Source organism: Macaca thibetana, chromosome 7 (assembly GCF_024542745.1).
Source record: "Macaca thibetana thibetana isolate TM-01 chromosome 7, ASM2454274v1, whole genome shotgun sequence".
In the NCBI taxonomy this organism is placed as follows: Eukaryota; Metazoa; Chordata; class Mammalia; order Primates; family Cercopithecidae; genus Macaca; species Macaca thibetana.
The window spans coordinates 118,958,623-118,972,265 of record NC_065584.1 but is presented as its reverse complement, the minus strand read 5'-3'; the positions used below and the strand labels follow the sequence as shown (position 1 = coordinate 118,972,265).

At 49.5% G+C, this 13,643-nt stretch overlaps 1 protein-coding gene across 4 annotated transcripts in view; it reads left to right on the top strand.

Moving 5' to 3' along the window:
* The first annotated feature begins 1,119 nt into the window (after positions 1-1,119).
* The window catches only part of LOC126958866 (ubiquitin-conjugating enzyme E2 Q2-like), a 43,082-nt gene continuing 30,558 nt past the window's right edge, over positions 1,120-13,643 (top strand). For 3 of the 4 annotated variants that reach the window (XR_007727320.1, XM_050797585.1, XM_050797584.1), the window contains exon 1: positions 1,120-1,436. The gene's annotated coding sequence lies outside the window, so the exon portion shown is untranslated. The remainder of the gene's footprint in view (positions 1,437-13,643) is intronic. The other variant, XR_007727321.1, reaches the window with a different exon arrangement.

The window sequence follows — 13,643 nt, the reverse complement described above, 5'->3', positions numbered from 1 at the left end:
TTTATCAGACCCCATCTTGAATCCCATTCATTTCACAGCTGCTGTCCTAACTCAGGCTCAGGGTGTGCAGAGGCCAAGTCCACACTGTATCTAACCCTAGTGTAGCTCAGGATTTGGCTTCCCCCAGCCCGTTCTCCTCAGGGTCTCAGCTCGGGCCCTCAGGGCAGCAGGAAGATAGGCTCTCCTCACCCCCAGGCTTCCTGTCCTTCTGTGCCCCCCGCCCCTCCCCGCCGTCTTCAGAACTTCCCAGGCCACAGCTTCGCCTAGTCCAGCCACAAGGAGAAAAGAAAACGAGGGCAAATCACCAGGATTTGGGGGAGGGAGGCAGCTGAGGTCCCGCTCTGCACAGACGGGGCGCCCTGTGCGTCTCCCCCGGCTTATCACATCTGCCTGGGTCTCAATGAAAGGGCCAGAGGGCTGAAGGTGACACTGGAGTCTTCAGCACGACCTTCGAGGGCCTCCAGGGGATTTCGCGAGCTGTGGGGGCGGAAGACTGGCTCCCCTGGGGATGTGTGTGAGTGTCTGGGAGTGTGTGCTCAGCAGGGCCCCGCGAAGGTCAGGGTCCTCTCCATTCAGGACAGCAAGGAGAGAAAGGGCTGGAGTGAGACCCTGGGACTGGGGGCTAAAGCAGCACAGGGTATCAGAAATCGGATGCTAGGGTGGTTACTGGGGACCGGCAGGGAAGACTTAAGAGTCCAGCAGGCGCCTAAGGGTGCTGCGGTGGGGAGGCAGCAGGGAGCCTCCCCTGCCGGATGGGGCTTTCGGAGGCCGCGCTCCCCGAGGGTTCCTCGCTCTAAGGTCCCAGCTTACAGCTGCGCGGGGCCCAGCGAGCAGAGCGCGGAGCCTCGCGTTCACCGACTTTACCCGTGGGACTAGACCCCTGCAGCTCCCCAGCCAGCAGGGCCGGGACGTGCCTCGGACCATCTGTGTGGTCCCCAGGGCCAGGGATGTTCGGGGCGCTGAGCCTACAAGCGTCTGGGTTCCAGCCCTGGTCCCGGAGATCCTCCCGGCTGGACCCGGGTCCTGGGTGCACCCGCCCGCCCTGCAGATGTCCCATCGCCGGAGCAAGGGGGTGCAGGGCCTCGCGAACGCCCGGCACGGACGCATCTTTTTCTTTCCTCTCTTCCCCGCGCGCGGTGTCGCCGGGAAGCGTTTTCCGGCCCCAGTGATCCAAGAGCGGGTGAGGCAAAGCGGCGGGCACCGGGGCGCGGGCTCGGCAGCCGCAGGTCAGTGCGCGTGCACCGGGTAGAGGCGGCCCTGAGTGCTTTCCGTACTCTGCTTGCGGTAAGCCCCCGTCGCCATTCAGCTTCGGGGCTCCTTAGCAGTCGCGGTGTGCGGCTAGACGCGGGCTCTCAAGGAGCTCTGCCTCGCTGATGGAGCTGGCGGCGGCGGGGCTGGGACGGCGGCGCACCGGGGCAGCCACGCGCCCTGGCCAGGTAAGCTGGGGAACCTGGGCTGCCTGTCTCGCCCGCGGCGCCGCGGGGACCCGGACGCTTGGGGGGCGTCGCGGAAGCTGCCGGCCAGGAGCTCCCGAGCGCTGCCTCCCCGGACTCGGGCGGGCGGGCGGGGGCGGCGAGCACCCGGTGGTGGCTTTCGCATCCCAGGAGGAGCTCACCGCGGCGAGGGGCCACCCGGCGCGGGCAAGTGGCGCTGTCTGGCCGGGCCGCCCGCTCGGGTCTCGCCGAGCTGGCCGGGCCGCTGGTGCGTCCGGCGGCCCCGCTTGGCGCCGGCATCAAATCCTCGTGCCGGGCGGCAACTACTGAGTTTGGGGTCGCCTCTGGGTTCGCTGCCCCCAGAGAACCCGAGCCCGGATCTTCGCCCTTTCCCTTACCCTGTATAATAAGGCCCAGAGGGAAAAACTTCTCAATTAAAAACCCCACACCTTGTTGCCCCTGGGCTGCAGGCTCTGGGTTGGGGGCACAGCGCGGACCTGCCCCTCGGCAGGGCCTCTTCTCCACACCAGGCACTGCCTGGCAAGGTTGCTGGAGGGAGATCTGGCCGCAGATGGTGAAGGAGAACATCGAGACCCCCAGTCCCCAAGCAGGGCTCCATGGGCCGGGTGGCGGGCCTCGGTATGCCCAGGCGAGGGGCGAACTTCCTTTTCCCGGGCCGACGCGGAGGAAGGGTGCGGAGAACGCCCGCAGAGAGGCCTGTCCTGCGGTACCCCAGTGGAGAGCAGAGCCTTAGAGGGGCATGCTAGTCTTAAGTTAGTATTTACTGGCAGAAGGAAGGCTTATTTTTTCAGATCTCTTCAGATACGACCTGGCAGGCACCAGACGTAAATCTGGGGTTGAGTTTAGTCAGCTCCTAAACGGGCATGCGGTAGATGAAGCACCCCAAACTTGGCATCTTGCGTCTGGCACTTTGTTTTTGGGCTAAACTGCCTCTGGCCTCTTCAACCTTCTGTGCCTCTTTCTGTTTTTGTTTGTTTGTTTCAATTTTCCTTCCTCTTTGAGAAAGGACAGTGGTTTTAGAAATAATGACCTGAGAGCTTTGCAGGTTGAAGTGAGACAAGTTTTCTTAAGGTGCAGGTTGGCAGGTGCCAGGAGCCGGCAGGTGGCTTTTTCTTAGGCCTCTGGGTCAGGGTCCCTCCAGTGAGGTGAGGCAAGGGTTTCTCCCCTCCCAGAGGTGTGGCCACTACGCAGAGGGACAGGATCTGGGTTTCCCAGTCCGGGGAGTCCAGTCACCTCGGATGTGGATGCACTTTGGAAGGAGCCACCCCCATGCCCAGATTCCCTTCCCGCTCCATCTGGTTCTTTCCAAACTTGTCTTGTATCTCATGTCAGACTCTGTCCCAGGGCTCTCAGCCACTCTGCTTTCCCTTCCAGAAGCCTCCTCCTGTCTGACTGTCTCCTGCCTGTGTCTGGCCTGGTTGGAGGAGATGCTTTGGTTTGATGAGAAAGGGACTGGGAGGTCGGAAAAGAGGATGGGATTTGGAATAACAAGAGCTCAGTTCCAGCCTGGCCCTGCCACTAATCCCTGGGGCCCAGGACGAGTCATCTGGCTTGAGAGTCTCAGTATCTGCAATACACGCATGAGGCCTCTTGCCTGTGGCTGTTTGGAGGCACAGACGAGATGCGATATTGAACTGTTGAGAGATATTTTATGACAACAAGGGCTCCATGGTGTGGCTTCTCTTATGGTCCTGGGAGTTTTAAGGGTCAGGTTTGTGAGCTACAGCTACGGCCTAATGAGAGAATGCAGAGGAGGCATGTCCTAAACTCTGAAGGGCTGTTTTAACGTAAGGTGCTGCATCTCTCGTTTTGTATTTCAAGGATCAAAATTAAGAGAAAAAATATGTGGTTGAGATTCCTGCGTTGAGTGACTGTGAAAATATTTTCGTCTCTAGTTTTCTGGAAACGGAAGCACTCCAACATCTGAAGATGGTTTTGATGGCGAAACCCCTGGAATGAAACACACGTCATCCGGCAGTTCTGTGTGTTGAGTTCCACCCCTCTTTGTTTGTCATTTTAAATAATTTCCCATCAAATCTGGAAGGCGGGTCTTGTTTTAACTTCGAAACGAGGAGGCTGGGGACAGGTGGCTGAGCTGTGGGTTGCCAAAGAGCACTCTGCTGTGACGGGGCAGTGCTGGCCTTTGAGCCTGAGCTGGAGACAGTGTGAGGCCCATGTTTTCTCCCTGTCTCCTGCTGGGGCCCATTTTGTATCAGATTTGTTTTTCATGGGGTGGGCATGACTAGGACTTATGACCACTGGTGGGCACGTAAAGGTGCTAATTTTCAACACATGCCGAGAGACTCATGTCTGGCATCGGAGAGTCATGGAAATGCCACAGATGACGTGGGCCCTTCACAGGGATGGGCAGAGGGTCTGGGAGCTTGCCCTCCAGGAAGATGGCTGACATGGTTGGTGGGACACTAAGGTGTTTTCCGTTTTGCACTTGAAGCCAACGTGGATTCTTAGCACTTCTTGTCCCTGGAATCAACTGTACAGAGAGACGCTTGGTTCTGAAATTCTCAGGCAAAGACAGTTCTGAGCAAACTCTTATCAGTAAATAGTGAGTCGGAGAACGCTTGACATGTAGCATTTTCAATTGAGATATATATGTACAGTCATGTGTCACATGACAATGTTTTGGTTAATGATAGCATATATGACAGAGGTCCCATAAGATTATCATGGAGCTGAAAAATTCCTATTGCCTAGTGACATTGTCGTAAAGTTGTAGTGCAGTTACTTTATTTTTTTTTTAAATGTAGCCTAAGTGTGCAATGTTTATAAAGTCTATGCTAGTGTACAGACTGACTCACCTGAGCAACTTCCCGTCCTGCAAGCTCCATTCATGGAAAGTGCCCCAGACAGGGGTACTGTGTTTTATCTTTTATAGCATATTTTTATTTTGTGCCTTTGCTATATTTAGATACACACATTGAGCACAGTAACATGCTGCCTAGGTTTGCAGCTGTACCCTATAGCCTAGGTGTGTAGTAGTAGGTTTGTATAACGTACGGTCTATGATGTTTGCACAATGATGAAATTGCCTAATGATAAATTTCTCAGAATACATCCCTGTCGTTAAGTGACACATGAGTATGTGTGTGTGTCTCAGATATATATATAAAAAAATTTTTTTTTCATTTGGTTGGTTTTGCATTCCTGGAATTGATTCTCCAGCAAGGCATCTCTAAATATGAATTCCTCTGAACTGTTGTATGCGTTGTTAATTTAATAAACAAGTATTGTTTATGGTTTTCCGCAGTTGGTTTGATTATCAGCTGTCATGGAAAAATCCATTGTTTCAAAAATAGAAAAGCCACTAATTGAGTAACCGCATGTATTTAGGGATGATGGACTTCTCAGGTCTTCTGGAAGCAAGTGTATGCATTGTGCAAATAAAACACAGTTTCTGTTTCTCAGTCTTTTGGTATAATAAGTGAGCCATGTGCTCTAGCATCTGTCTGTATTATACGGAGCTGATGGCAGCTGTCACGGGTGTGGCTCCTAGACAACTCTGGTGGGAGGGTTGGCCAGGAGCTGGGGGGAGGGTTGGCCAGGAGCAGGAGCAGGAAGAGCACTGTGGACAGAGCTGGCTCCTGGGACATGGGAGGCCTGTAGAATGCCTGCAGAATTGACATGAAAGAGAGAGAAAGAGCACACGAGCGCAAGTGTGCACAAGGCCAAGTAGTAGGCATGGCAGAGGGGAGATTCCAACCGCCTTCTGACTCCAGGGCCTATGAACTTCACCATCCAGTGGCAGGGCCTCTCCGCTGGAAATCAGTCACATGCTTCCCAGAAGGTATTTTTATGAGTCAATATACTTGACTTTGGGAATTGGCTATAAAGAGAAAATTTACTACAGGATTAAAGAAGTGTGTACCGGATTAATTTGGCAACCTCTTTTCTTTTCGAGACAGGATCTCACTGTGTTGCTCAGACTGGAGTGCAGATGTGTGATCTTGGCTCACTGCAGCCTTGACCATTTGGGCTCAAGTGATCCTCCCACCTCAGCCTCCAGAGTAGCTGGGATCACGGGCACACACCTGCATATCCAGCTGACTTTTAAATTTTTCCTAGAGATGAGGTTTCACCATGTTGCCCAGGCTGATCTCGAACTCTTCTGCCTCCCAAAGTTGGCAACCTCTGAATGTGCTGCTCAGAGCTGCCTGTTTGCAAATGAACCATGAATATTTTTTATAGCTCAGGTTAATTTCACGTAGATAGAACACCGCTACAGGAGGCAGGGTGGGGTGAGGTCACAGAGCACTGGACAGATAATCAAGACGGGGTCCCCTCGTTGCAGTCAAGCTGACCTCTTTTGGGGCTGTCACCAGCTCAGTGGTGTCCACCTGCTGTCTGCAGTCAGAGGATTGGGGTGTCCTAAGCTCTCTCCAGCTCTGAAATCTTTAACTGTCTGCTGAGTGCATTTGTCTGGAACCTTGCCTCCCCTGTCCCTGTGGTTCTGCATGTTGCTGGGTGTTTCTCAGGGACACCTGACTTTCCTGAGGGTCCCCAGCCCTGGGTGGGAGAAGAGGGTGTGTGACATCTGACACCTGGGAGTTGGTCGGTCTCCATTGTCTGAGGAGGGTGTATTTCCCGGGTTAGCTGGGCATGAGTTCAGTTTCAGTTGCATCCTTCCTTCCGGTTTGGGATGGGTTCTGAAATTTGTGTTGCAAGTGATGAAAAAGGAGTCGGTGGCTTTTCATCTCAGTGGGGTTAGCTTTGTCATGGACCCCTGAGCTGAGAGATGGCATTATTAGAAGTCCAGTGCCTCAACCCATGCAGCCTTATTGAGGACTTACTTGTATCATTGTGTATTGCTTGAAAGTGAGCAATCTGTACGGTAACTTTTAGGATGATTAGTGTAGGTGTGGGGCAACTCCGTGTGGGTGGGTTTAACAGCTGCCCCTGTGTGCCTCATTTCCTGGGTATCACTGAGGAATGGCTCTTTGATTTTTAACTTTAAAGCCTTATCTTGCCACAGTCAGCCTTTTATACAGAGCAGAGTGCTGGAAACGGGCTGCAATGACAGTGTTCCTAATGGGATGGGTTTTATTTCAAATGAATGGACTGTGACAACTTTTAGGTGCCTTCATGTGACTCTTCTCACAATAGCCAATTTTCCTCTCGTTTAATAGAAAATTAGTAGCCAAAGCCTGCTTGACGTCTCTGCCCCCATGGTGGCCTGGGCGGACCCTGGCTTATCTCCCAGGGTGACTGTCAGACAGGCTGGCCACAGCCCAAGGAAGTGGAGGCAAAGGGGGTGCCCCAGTCCAACCTCGAGGGTCCATGTGGTTTTTGTTGTTTTGCTGTTGGCTTTTGGCAGGACCCAGGCAGAGCAGCTGTCTGTGGGCTCCCCTGTTGGCCGGGAATGTTGACCAGAATGTGGAAGGAATCAGGCAGGAGGCCCGGGTGGGATGGTCATTGTGGTGTCTCTGCACCTAAGTGATTTGATTTCACAGACATCAATGCTCAGAATTGATCAATCTCAAGATCAATGCTTGGGAAGGGTAGAGCTTGCGACCCATCACAGATATGACTCTGAATCTGTGGGGACTTTCCCTGGGCTGACTCATAAAATGAATGGGCACCTGAGCCATTCTGTCTGATGCTGAAAACCAGGAGTGCTCGGGCGGCCCTTGCAGCCATAAAGTCTGCCTTTCCCCAGGGGAGTGACCGCTGATGGTGTGTTTTCTATTTGAACCAACTCTAAAGGGGCCCACCCAAGTTTCAGAAAGAAACTCAGGTTCTTGACATATGCAGGGGGAACCCTTTCACTTCTAAAATCTGTTTAAAAATTTACTGTTAGTGAAAATATCCTCTTGTGCATTTGCAGTGACACCTCCATCCTCACCGCAGTGCCCTGTGAGTGCAGGCCTGTGCCCGTGACCTGGCTGGACCCTGGGGTTTTCCTCAGCCACTGGCCCTGAGCTGCTTGTGCTGTCAACAGGGCAGCCCTCTGGGTCTGGATAAGAGGTTCTGTGTGCTCCTTACAGTTCAGAGCAGCTGTGGGCTGTCTTCCCTGACTCCTGCCTTGTCCTCCAGTAGTAAGTCACGCCCCTGTCACTCCCTGATGGAACCACTCCACTGAGGTTGATTTTACACTGAGGCTTCTCTTTGGGATACCCCAAGCTCGTGGTTACCCAATGGAGGTAAAATTCTGGGAGAATCGGCTGGTGAGATGCCTGACACCACTCTCCTGGCATCTGACATCAAGGATACCTTAATTTTCTTAGTGTCTAAAAATTGTGGTAAATACACATAACAGGAAATTTACCATCTCAAATACTTCTAGGTGTATGATTCTGTGGCATTAAATATACTCACAGTGTTGTGCAACCATCACCACCATCCATGTCCGGAACTTTCTTCATCTTGCAATCTGAAACTCTGTGTCCACTAACTCCCCCTTGCACCTCCCCTAGCCCCCGGCAGCCACCATTCTACTTTCCATCTCTGAATTTGATGACTCCAGGTGACACATCTGAGTGGAATCATACAATCATTTGTCTTTTTCCAACTGGCTTCTTTCACTTTGCGTGACATCCTCAAGGCCCACCTGTGTTGTTGCGTGCGTCAGAACTTCCTTCCTTCTTAGGGCTGACTACTGTCCCCACTGTATGGGTAGACTACGTTTTGTTTACCATTCATCCCTCGGACATGGAGAACATCTCATAGTAGAAAGAGTCAAAGAAGCCAGCAAGGGCTTCATCTTGGCCACTCATGCTCTCTGTCGCTCCACCCTCTGCGAGGGTTGGGTGGACAGGCCGAAGCTACCTCCTCATCCTGCATTGAGCAGACGGGCCTGGTGCTGGGCACAGAGGATGCGAACTGGAGCAGGAACCAGTTCCTACCCTCAAAGTGCGGCAGCAACATGTCACATTAGTGCCAGTCTGTCCGGGGCTTTATAAAGTTAAGAAAGAGCCTGTGTCCATCCTGAAGGCTGTGTGACCACAGGGCTTCTAAAGGATGCTTCTGTATTCCCAGAGTTAGGTGGCAGCTCCTGGAAGGCTCTCTTTTATCCCAGTGCTCTTGCTAAGAATGGAAAGCCCCTCTGCGTGACTGCAGTAGCTGGTGCGATCCTCTGGTCACTTGCACCAGAGCCTGGGAGGTCGTGGCTTGAAAAGCTCACCTCTCATAATGGGATGCCAGTAAATTTTTTTTTTTTTTTTTTTTTTTTTTTTGAGACGGTGTCTCGCTCTGCCGCCCAGGCTGGAGTGCAGTGGCCGGATCTCAGCTCACTGCAAGCTCCGCCTCCCGGGTTTACGCCATTCTCCTGCCTCAGCCTCCCCAGTAGCTGGGACTACAGGCGCCCGCCACCTTGCCCGGCTAGTTTTTTGTATTTTTTAGTAGAGACGGGGTTTCACCATGTTAGCCAGGATGGTCTCGATCTCCCGACCTCGTGATCCGCCCGTCTCGGCCTCCCAAAGTGCTGGGATTACAGGCTTGAGCCACCGCGCCCGGCCGCTGCCAGTAAATATTATCCGAAGTTGATATACCCAGAAAGAGAGTTTAAAAATTATTTAGAGAGGTGGAAAATAACCACCAGTAGAATTAAAATCAGAACTGACAAGGATGGCCAGCGGAGTGGGGAAGTCCAGACTGGGGAATGTGATGTTTCATTATAAGGTCTTTCAGCATTTGCTTACTTTGGTCTGAGTGAAAGAATTTTCTCATTATTTTGAGGGCCATGTACAGCCAAAGACTCACCATCTGTCAGACACACTGGTCAGTTCTCCTGGCAAGGCAGAGTTGGAGGTTTTTGTCCTCAGATGTGTGGGCAGGGACGGCAGCTTGCTGTAAGGTATCCAACAGCACCAGGGGCAGGAATTGAAAAGTGCTTGGTGATTGGTGGGATAATGGTATCTAGCACAATTATTCCTGCCAAAATCTTAATGGTGGCTGGGCATGGTGGCTCGTGCATGTCATCCCAGCACTTTGGGAGGCCAAAGTGGGTGGATCACTTGAGGTCAGGAGTTCAAAACTAGCCTGGCCAACATGGTGAAACTCTGTCTTTACTAAAAAAAATACAAAAATTAACCAGGCGTGGTGGCACACACCTGTAATCCCAGCTACTCGGGAGGCTGAGGCAGGAGAATTGCTTGAACCTGGGAGGCAGAGGTTGCAGTGAGCCAAGATTGCGCCACTGCACTCCAGGCTGGGTGACAGAGTGAGACTCCATCTCAAAAAAAACAAAAAACAAAAAAACAGACACACAGAAAAACAAAAACAAAAAAACCTTAATGGTGTGCAATAAATGAAAATGCTGCCTCAGTCAGATGGGACGAGCATTTTTCAGCAACCTGCAAGGTCTTGTGTCACAGGAATGAAGATCCGAGTATTTCCCACCCATGGAGGGGTTGGTGAAGGAGTTTTCAATCCCTGGCACCCTGGGCTGTGCTGAAAGCCTCTGCGTCACACCGCCTGGGTTAGTTGGGAAAGAGAGCTCCCACCGTTCCCTTTTAACCCTTGTCCTTTTGTACCACAGCAATTGCTTTCCTGGAGATCAGAACCATGGCTGGGTTTAACATCATCTTTGGAAATCCTAAAAGGCAATGAAGCGATTTCTCTCTCTCTCTCTTTTTTTTTTTTTTTTTTTGATACAGCTGTGTCAGTTTGAAATTTTATTTTCATATCAGTTCTAATAGTGTATCTGCTTGACATAGTTTCTATTAAATGGGCTTGATAAGAAGCTATTTTAAAAACTCAGATAGTTAGAGTTTCAGGGCCTGTCGTCTTGATTTTTGGGGCAGTACCTCAATTTCATACGGGGTTGTTCTTTTCCAGAAAGATGGGTCACTGAATAATTTACATTTTGTGGTTATTTTCTGAGGAACTATTTCCGGTTATAAATGGTAAACATCTTCTAGGTTTTGCAGTAAGAAATAATTGATTATGTTAGAAAAAAAGAACCATAAGAAGATGTGATTTGAATTTTGACTTCTCGTAAGTACCTTCTGGAGCAGAAGGTTTTGTCTTCATGGATTCTGTGTCTTGGATTTGGGGGCTGTGTTGCACTGAGCTGTACTCTGTAGGGAGGAGCCTGTGGGCAGAACAGTTTGGGTTCTGCTGGCCGCCTCTCACTCTATTCAGGGAGGCTGGGTCCCAGAGAAAGATGACAGCAGTTAGGTCTTGTTGGGAAGAAAACTTGGCTACCAACCCTGGACCGTTTTGCTTCCCCTGAACAAATAAGATAGTCATTTGCCTGCTTTGGGGGATGGTGCCTGTGGTTCACACAGGAGGAGGGGGCAGCTGGCTTGCCTGCTGGCCTGCTTGGTGGAGATAAGATGCTCAGACCCGCCGCTGCTCTTCAGGGGTGGTGGAGGGAATTAATGCACTTCCTTCTGTCCCCCAATCACATTTACATGTCTCTGGAGCTGAACATGTATTATTTTGCTTTCTTCATCTCAATAGAGCTTTTAAATTAGATAGGTGTTGCTTAAGCCATTCAGAAATGTTTCACATTTAAAAAGACAAAAGGTAGTTGCTGCCATGATTCCTTCACCCACCCCTACACCGTGGCCTTGTAGGACAGTCCTCCCTTGGCTGTGCTGAGCCCATCTGGAAGTGTTTCTGATTCTAATCGGAAGTGGAATAGTTTCAGTGCTGATTATATGTTCATGTTAGTGATGAACTTGGGTGGAGATGGGGACACAGCTTGTTCTCTCCTCCTGGACTCTCATCCAGGGCCCTGAGCTGCCAGGGGCCTGGCCACTCCCGCCCCGAGCCCTGCCTTGGCTGAGCTGGTCACCGCTGCTGTGTGTCCCGGGCTGCCGGCCTGCCTGTCACCTGCAGTGCACAGGTGTGCATGTATATGCATACATACATGCACCACACACACACCATGCCCATCTCACACACCCCATACACACCACACACATTATGCACACCCCATACATATCACACACCACAAACACTACACCATGCACACAAAACATACATAGACACTCAACCCTTCCATACTACATTACACTCCACACCCACCACACATCACACTCTACACACACACATCACATTCATGTCACACCACACCACATACCACACACCATGCACAATACACTCCACACACTCACCACACCCTACAGGATGCCCCGCAACCATACATACACACACACCACACACCCACACCATACTACACATTTACCACATACACACCACACACAGTGTATCTCACGCACACACTACATACTCCGCCACACACATTTGCATGCAAACTACTCATTGAATGAAACTGAATGATTGTTTTCCCACATTAATACTGCCCGCCTGCGCACCCCCGGCTGTCCTGGCCAGCACCCCTCTATCTTACCTCCTTGTGCCATCATAAATGATGGCAGGAACTACTCCATTCCTCTGGGGATGAAATCTCCATTCTCTTGCCTGAGGTAGATACATATTTGCTTGAGTTCTGCTTAAGGAGATGGGGGAGAACAATGCGTTTCAGGGCCTGGAAAATGTGTTCTGTATGTAGGCTTTTGGTTAATCTGTTTACAGTCTTGCCTGTCAGTCCCACTCTCGAGGGTACCTGGTGCCTGAGTCTAGTGCCTCTCCAGGGTACTGTGGGACAAATTAGCCTCCTTGTTCTCGGTGTCCCCCTAACCTCCACCTTTGTTTGCTTTGCTTCATTAATTAACCATTTCTCGTTTACCGTCGTTGTCTATTGGAGGTGAATTCTCTTCTATTGGTAACCCCATTCCTTTTTTTTGTAGTTGTGTGTGTTTATACAATGTTCATTCTTCACCGTAATTCCCATGGAGCCTCAGGAAAAAAAGCAGATGGGAGAAATATGTGTTCAGTGTTCAGTTTTCCCTCTGTAAGACATCTGCAGCCTGTGTTTTTCACTGAATAGATCATGGACTTAATGCATGTAGAGCTACTTTGTTTTTCATGATTGTGCCTTCAATTCTCTGCAGAAATATAATTTGTGAATTACTTGATGAAATTTTCCTAATTTTGAATCATCCTTGTATTCCTATAATAAATGCTGTTAGAATGGATATGGTAGTATTTTATTTTTGTGTTTTTACTTTTATATTAAATAAGATTATAGTTTTGTTTGTTTCCTTCACAGCTCTTATTTCATTTCAGTGCCGAGGGTGTGCAGGGCTGACTTGGGAGGCTTTACGTCTTTTTTCTAAGATCTGGGATGTAGCTCTAGTTTACACAGTAATTTTCAACTGGAGGAGATTTTTGCCCCCCATGGGACATTTGGAAATAATCTGGAGACATTTGTGGTTGTCATAACTGGTCATGATGGGAGGTGCTATTGGTATTTCTTGGGTAGAGGGGATGTTACTAAACGTCCTGCAACACATAAGAGAACCCTCCACAAAGAATTGCCTGCCCAGTATATACATATCACTGAGGCTGAGAAACCCTGGTTTAAATAAATATCCAGTTTGGAGGATGAGTCTTTGACTGCCGTTTTTCTTCTTCTATATGTGTTGGTCTCCAGATTTCCCACTTTTTCAGTTAGTTTTAGTAACTGTAGAGTCTTAAAAAAAAAAAAAAAAAAAAAAAAAAAAAAAAGGATTGCTTCATCCATACTTCTAGGCTGTTGTAAAGATGTATTAAGTTTTCATTTTTTGTATCATATTCACATGTGTCTATATGCCCTTTTCACTTCAGAAGTTTTCTTTATCTTAATTACTTATCAGAGGCTTGACTGTTTTATTATCTTAGTCTTTTGAAAGAATCCTCCTTTCGTTTTATTTTTTACGTCCAGTGTTTTCTTTTTCACTTTTTGCTTATGTCTTAATTATTTCCCTGTTTTGTTTATTTTGATTTTTCTAGTTTAGTAGATCAATGTAATTTAAATTGCTTTTTAAACCAACACGTAAGGGTATATATTTTCTTTGGGTGCTGTTTGACTTTATTGCACAAGTTTTAAGATCTGTTTTCTAAATAGTTTGTATTTTCTAAGTAGTTTTATTCCATCTTTTGTTCACATTGCTCTTACTGTTAAAACTTTTTGTTGTGAGATATGTCATGTGTTGAAAATATGTAAAACATAAGCTTCGTGTAACACACAGCTAGAGTGACTACTTGGGAACCTAGCCAGCACCCAGGTGAAGAGAACGCACATTGCTAGCACTACAGAAACGTCTGCTGGCTGCTTCCAGATCGCTGTTCTCTGTACACTCATCTTTCTTTATTTTTCTCTAGTGTTATCACTCGTGTGCATCC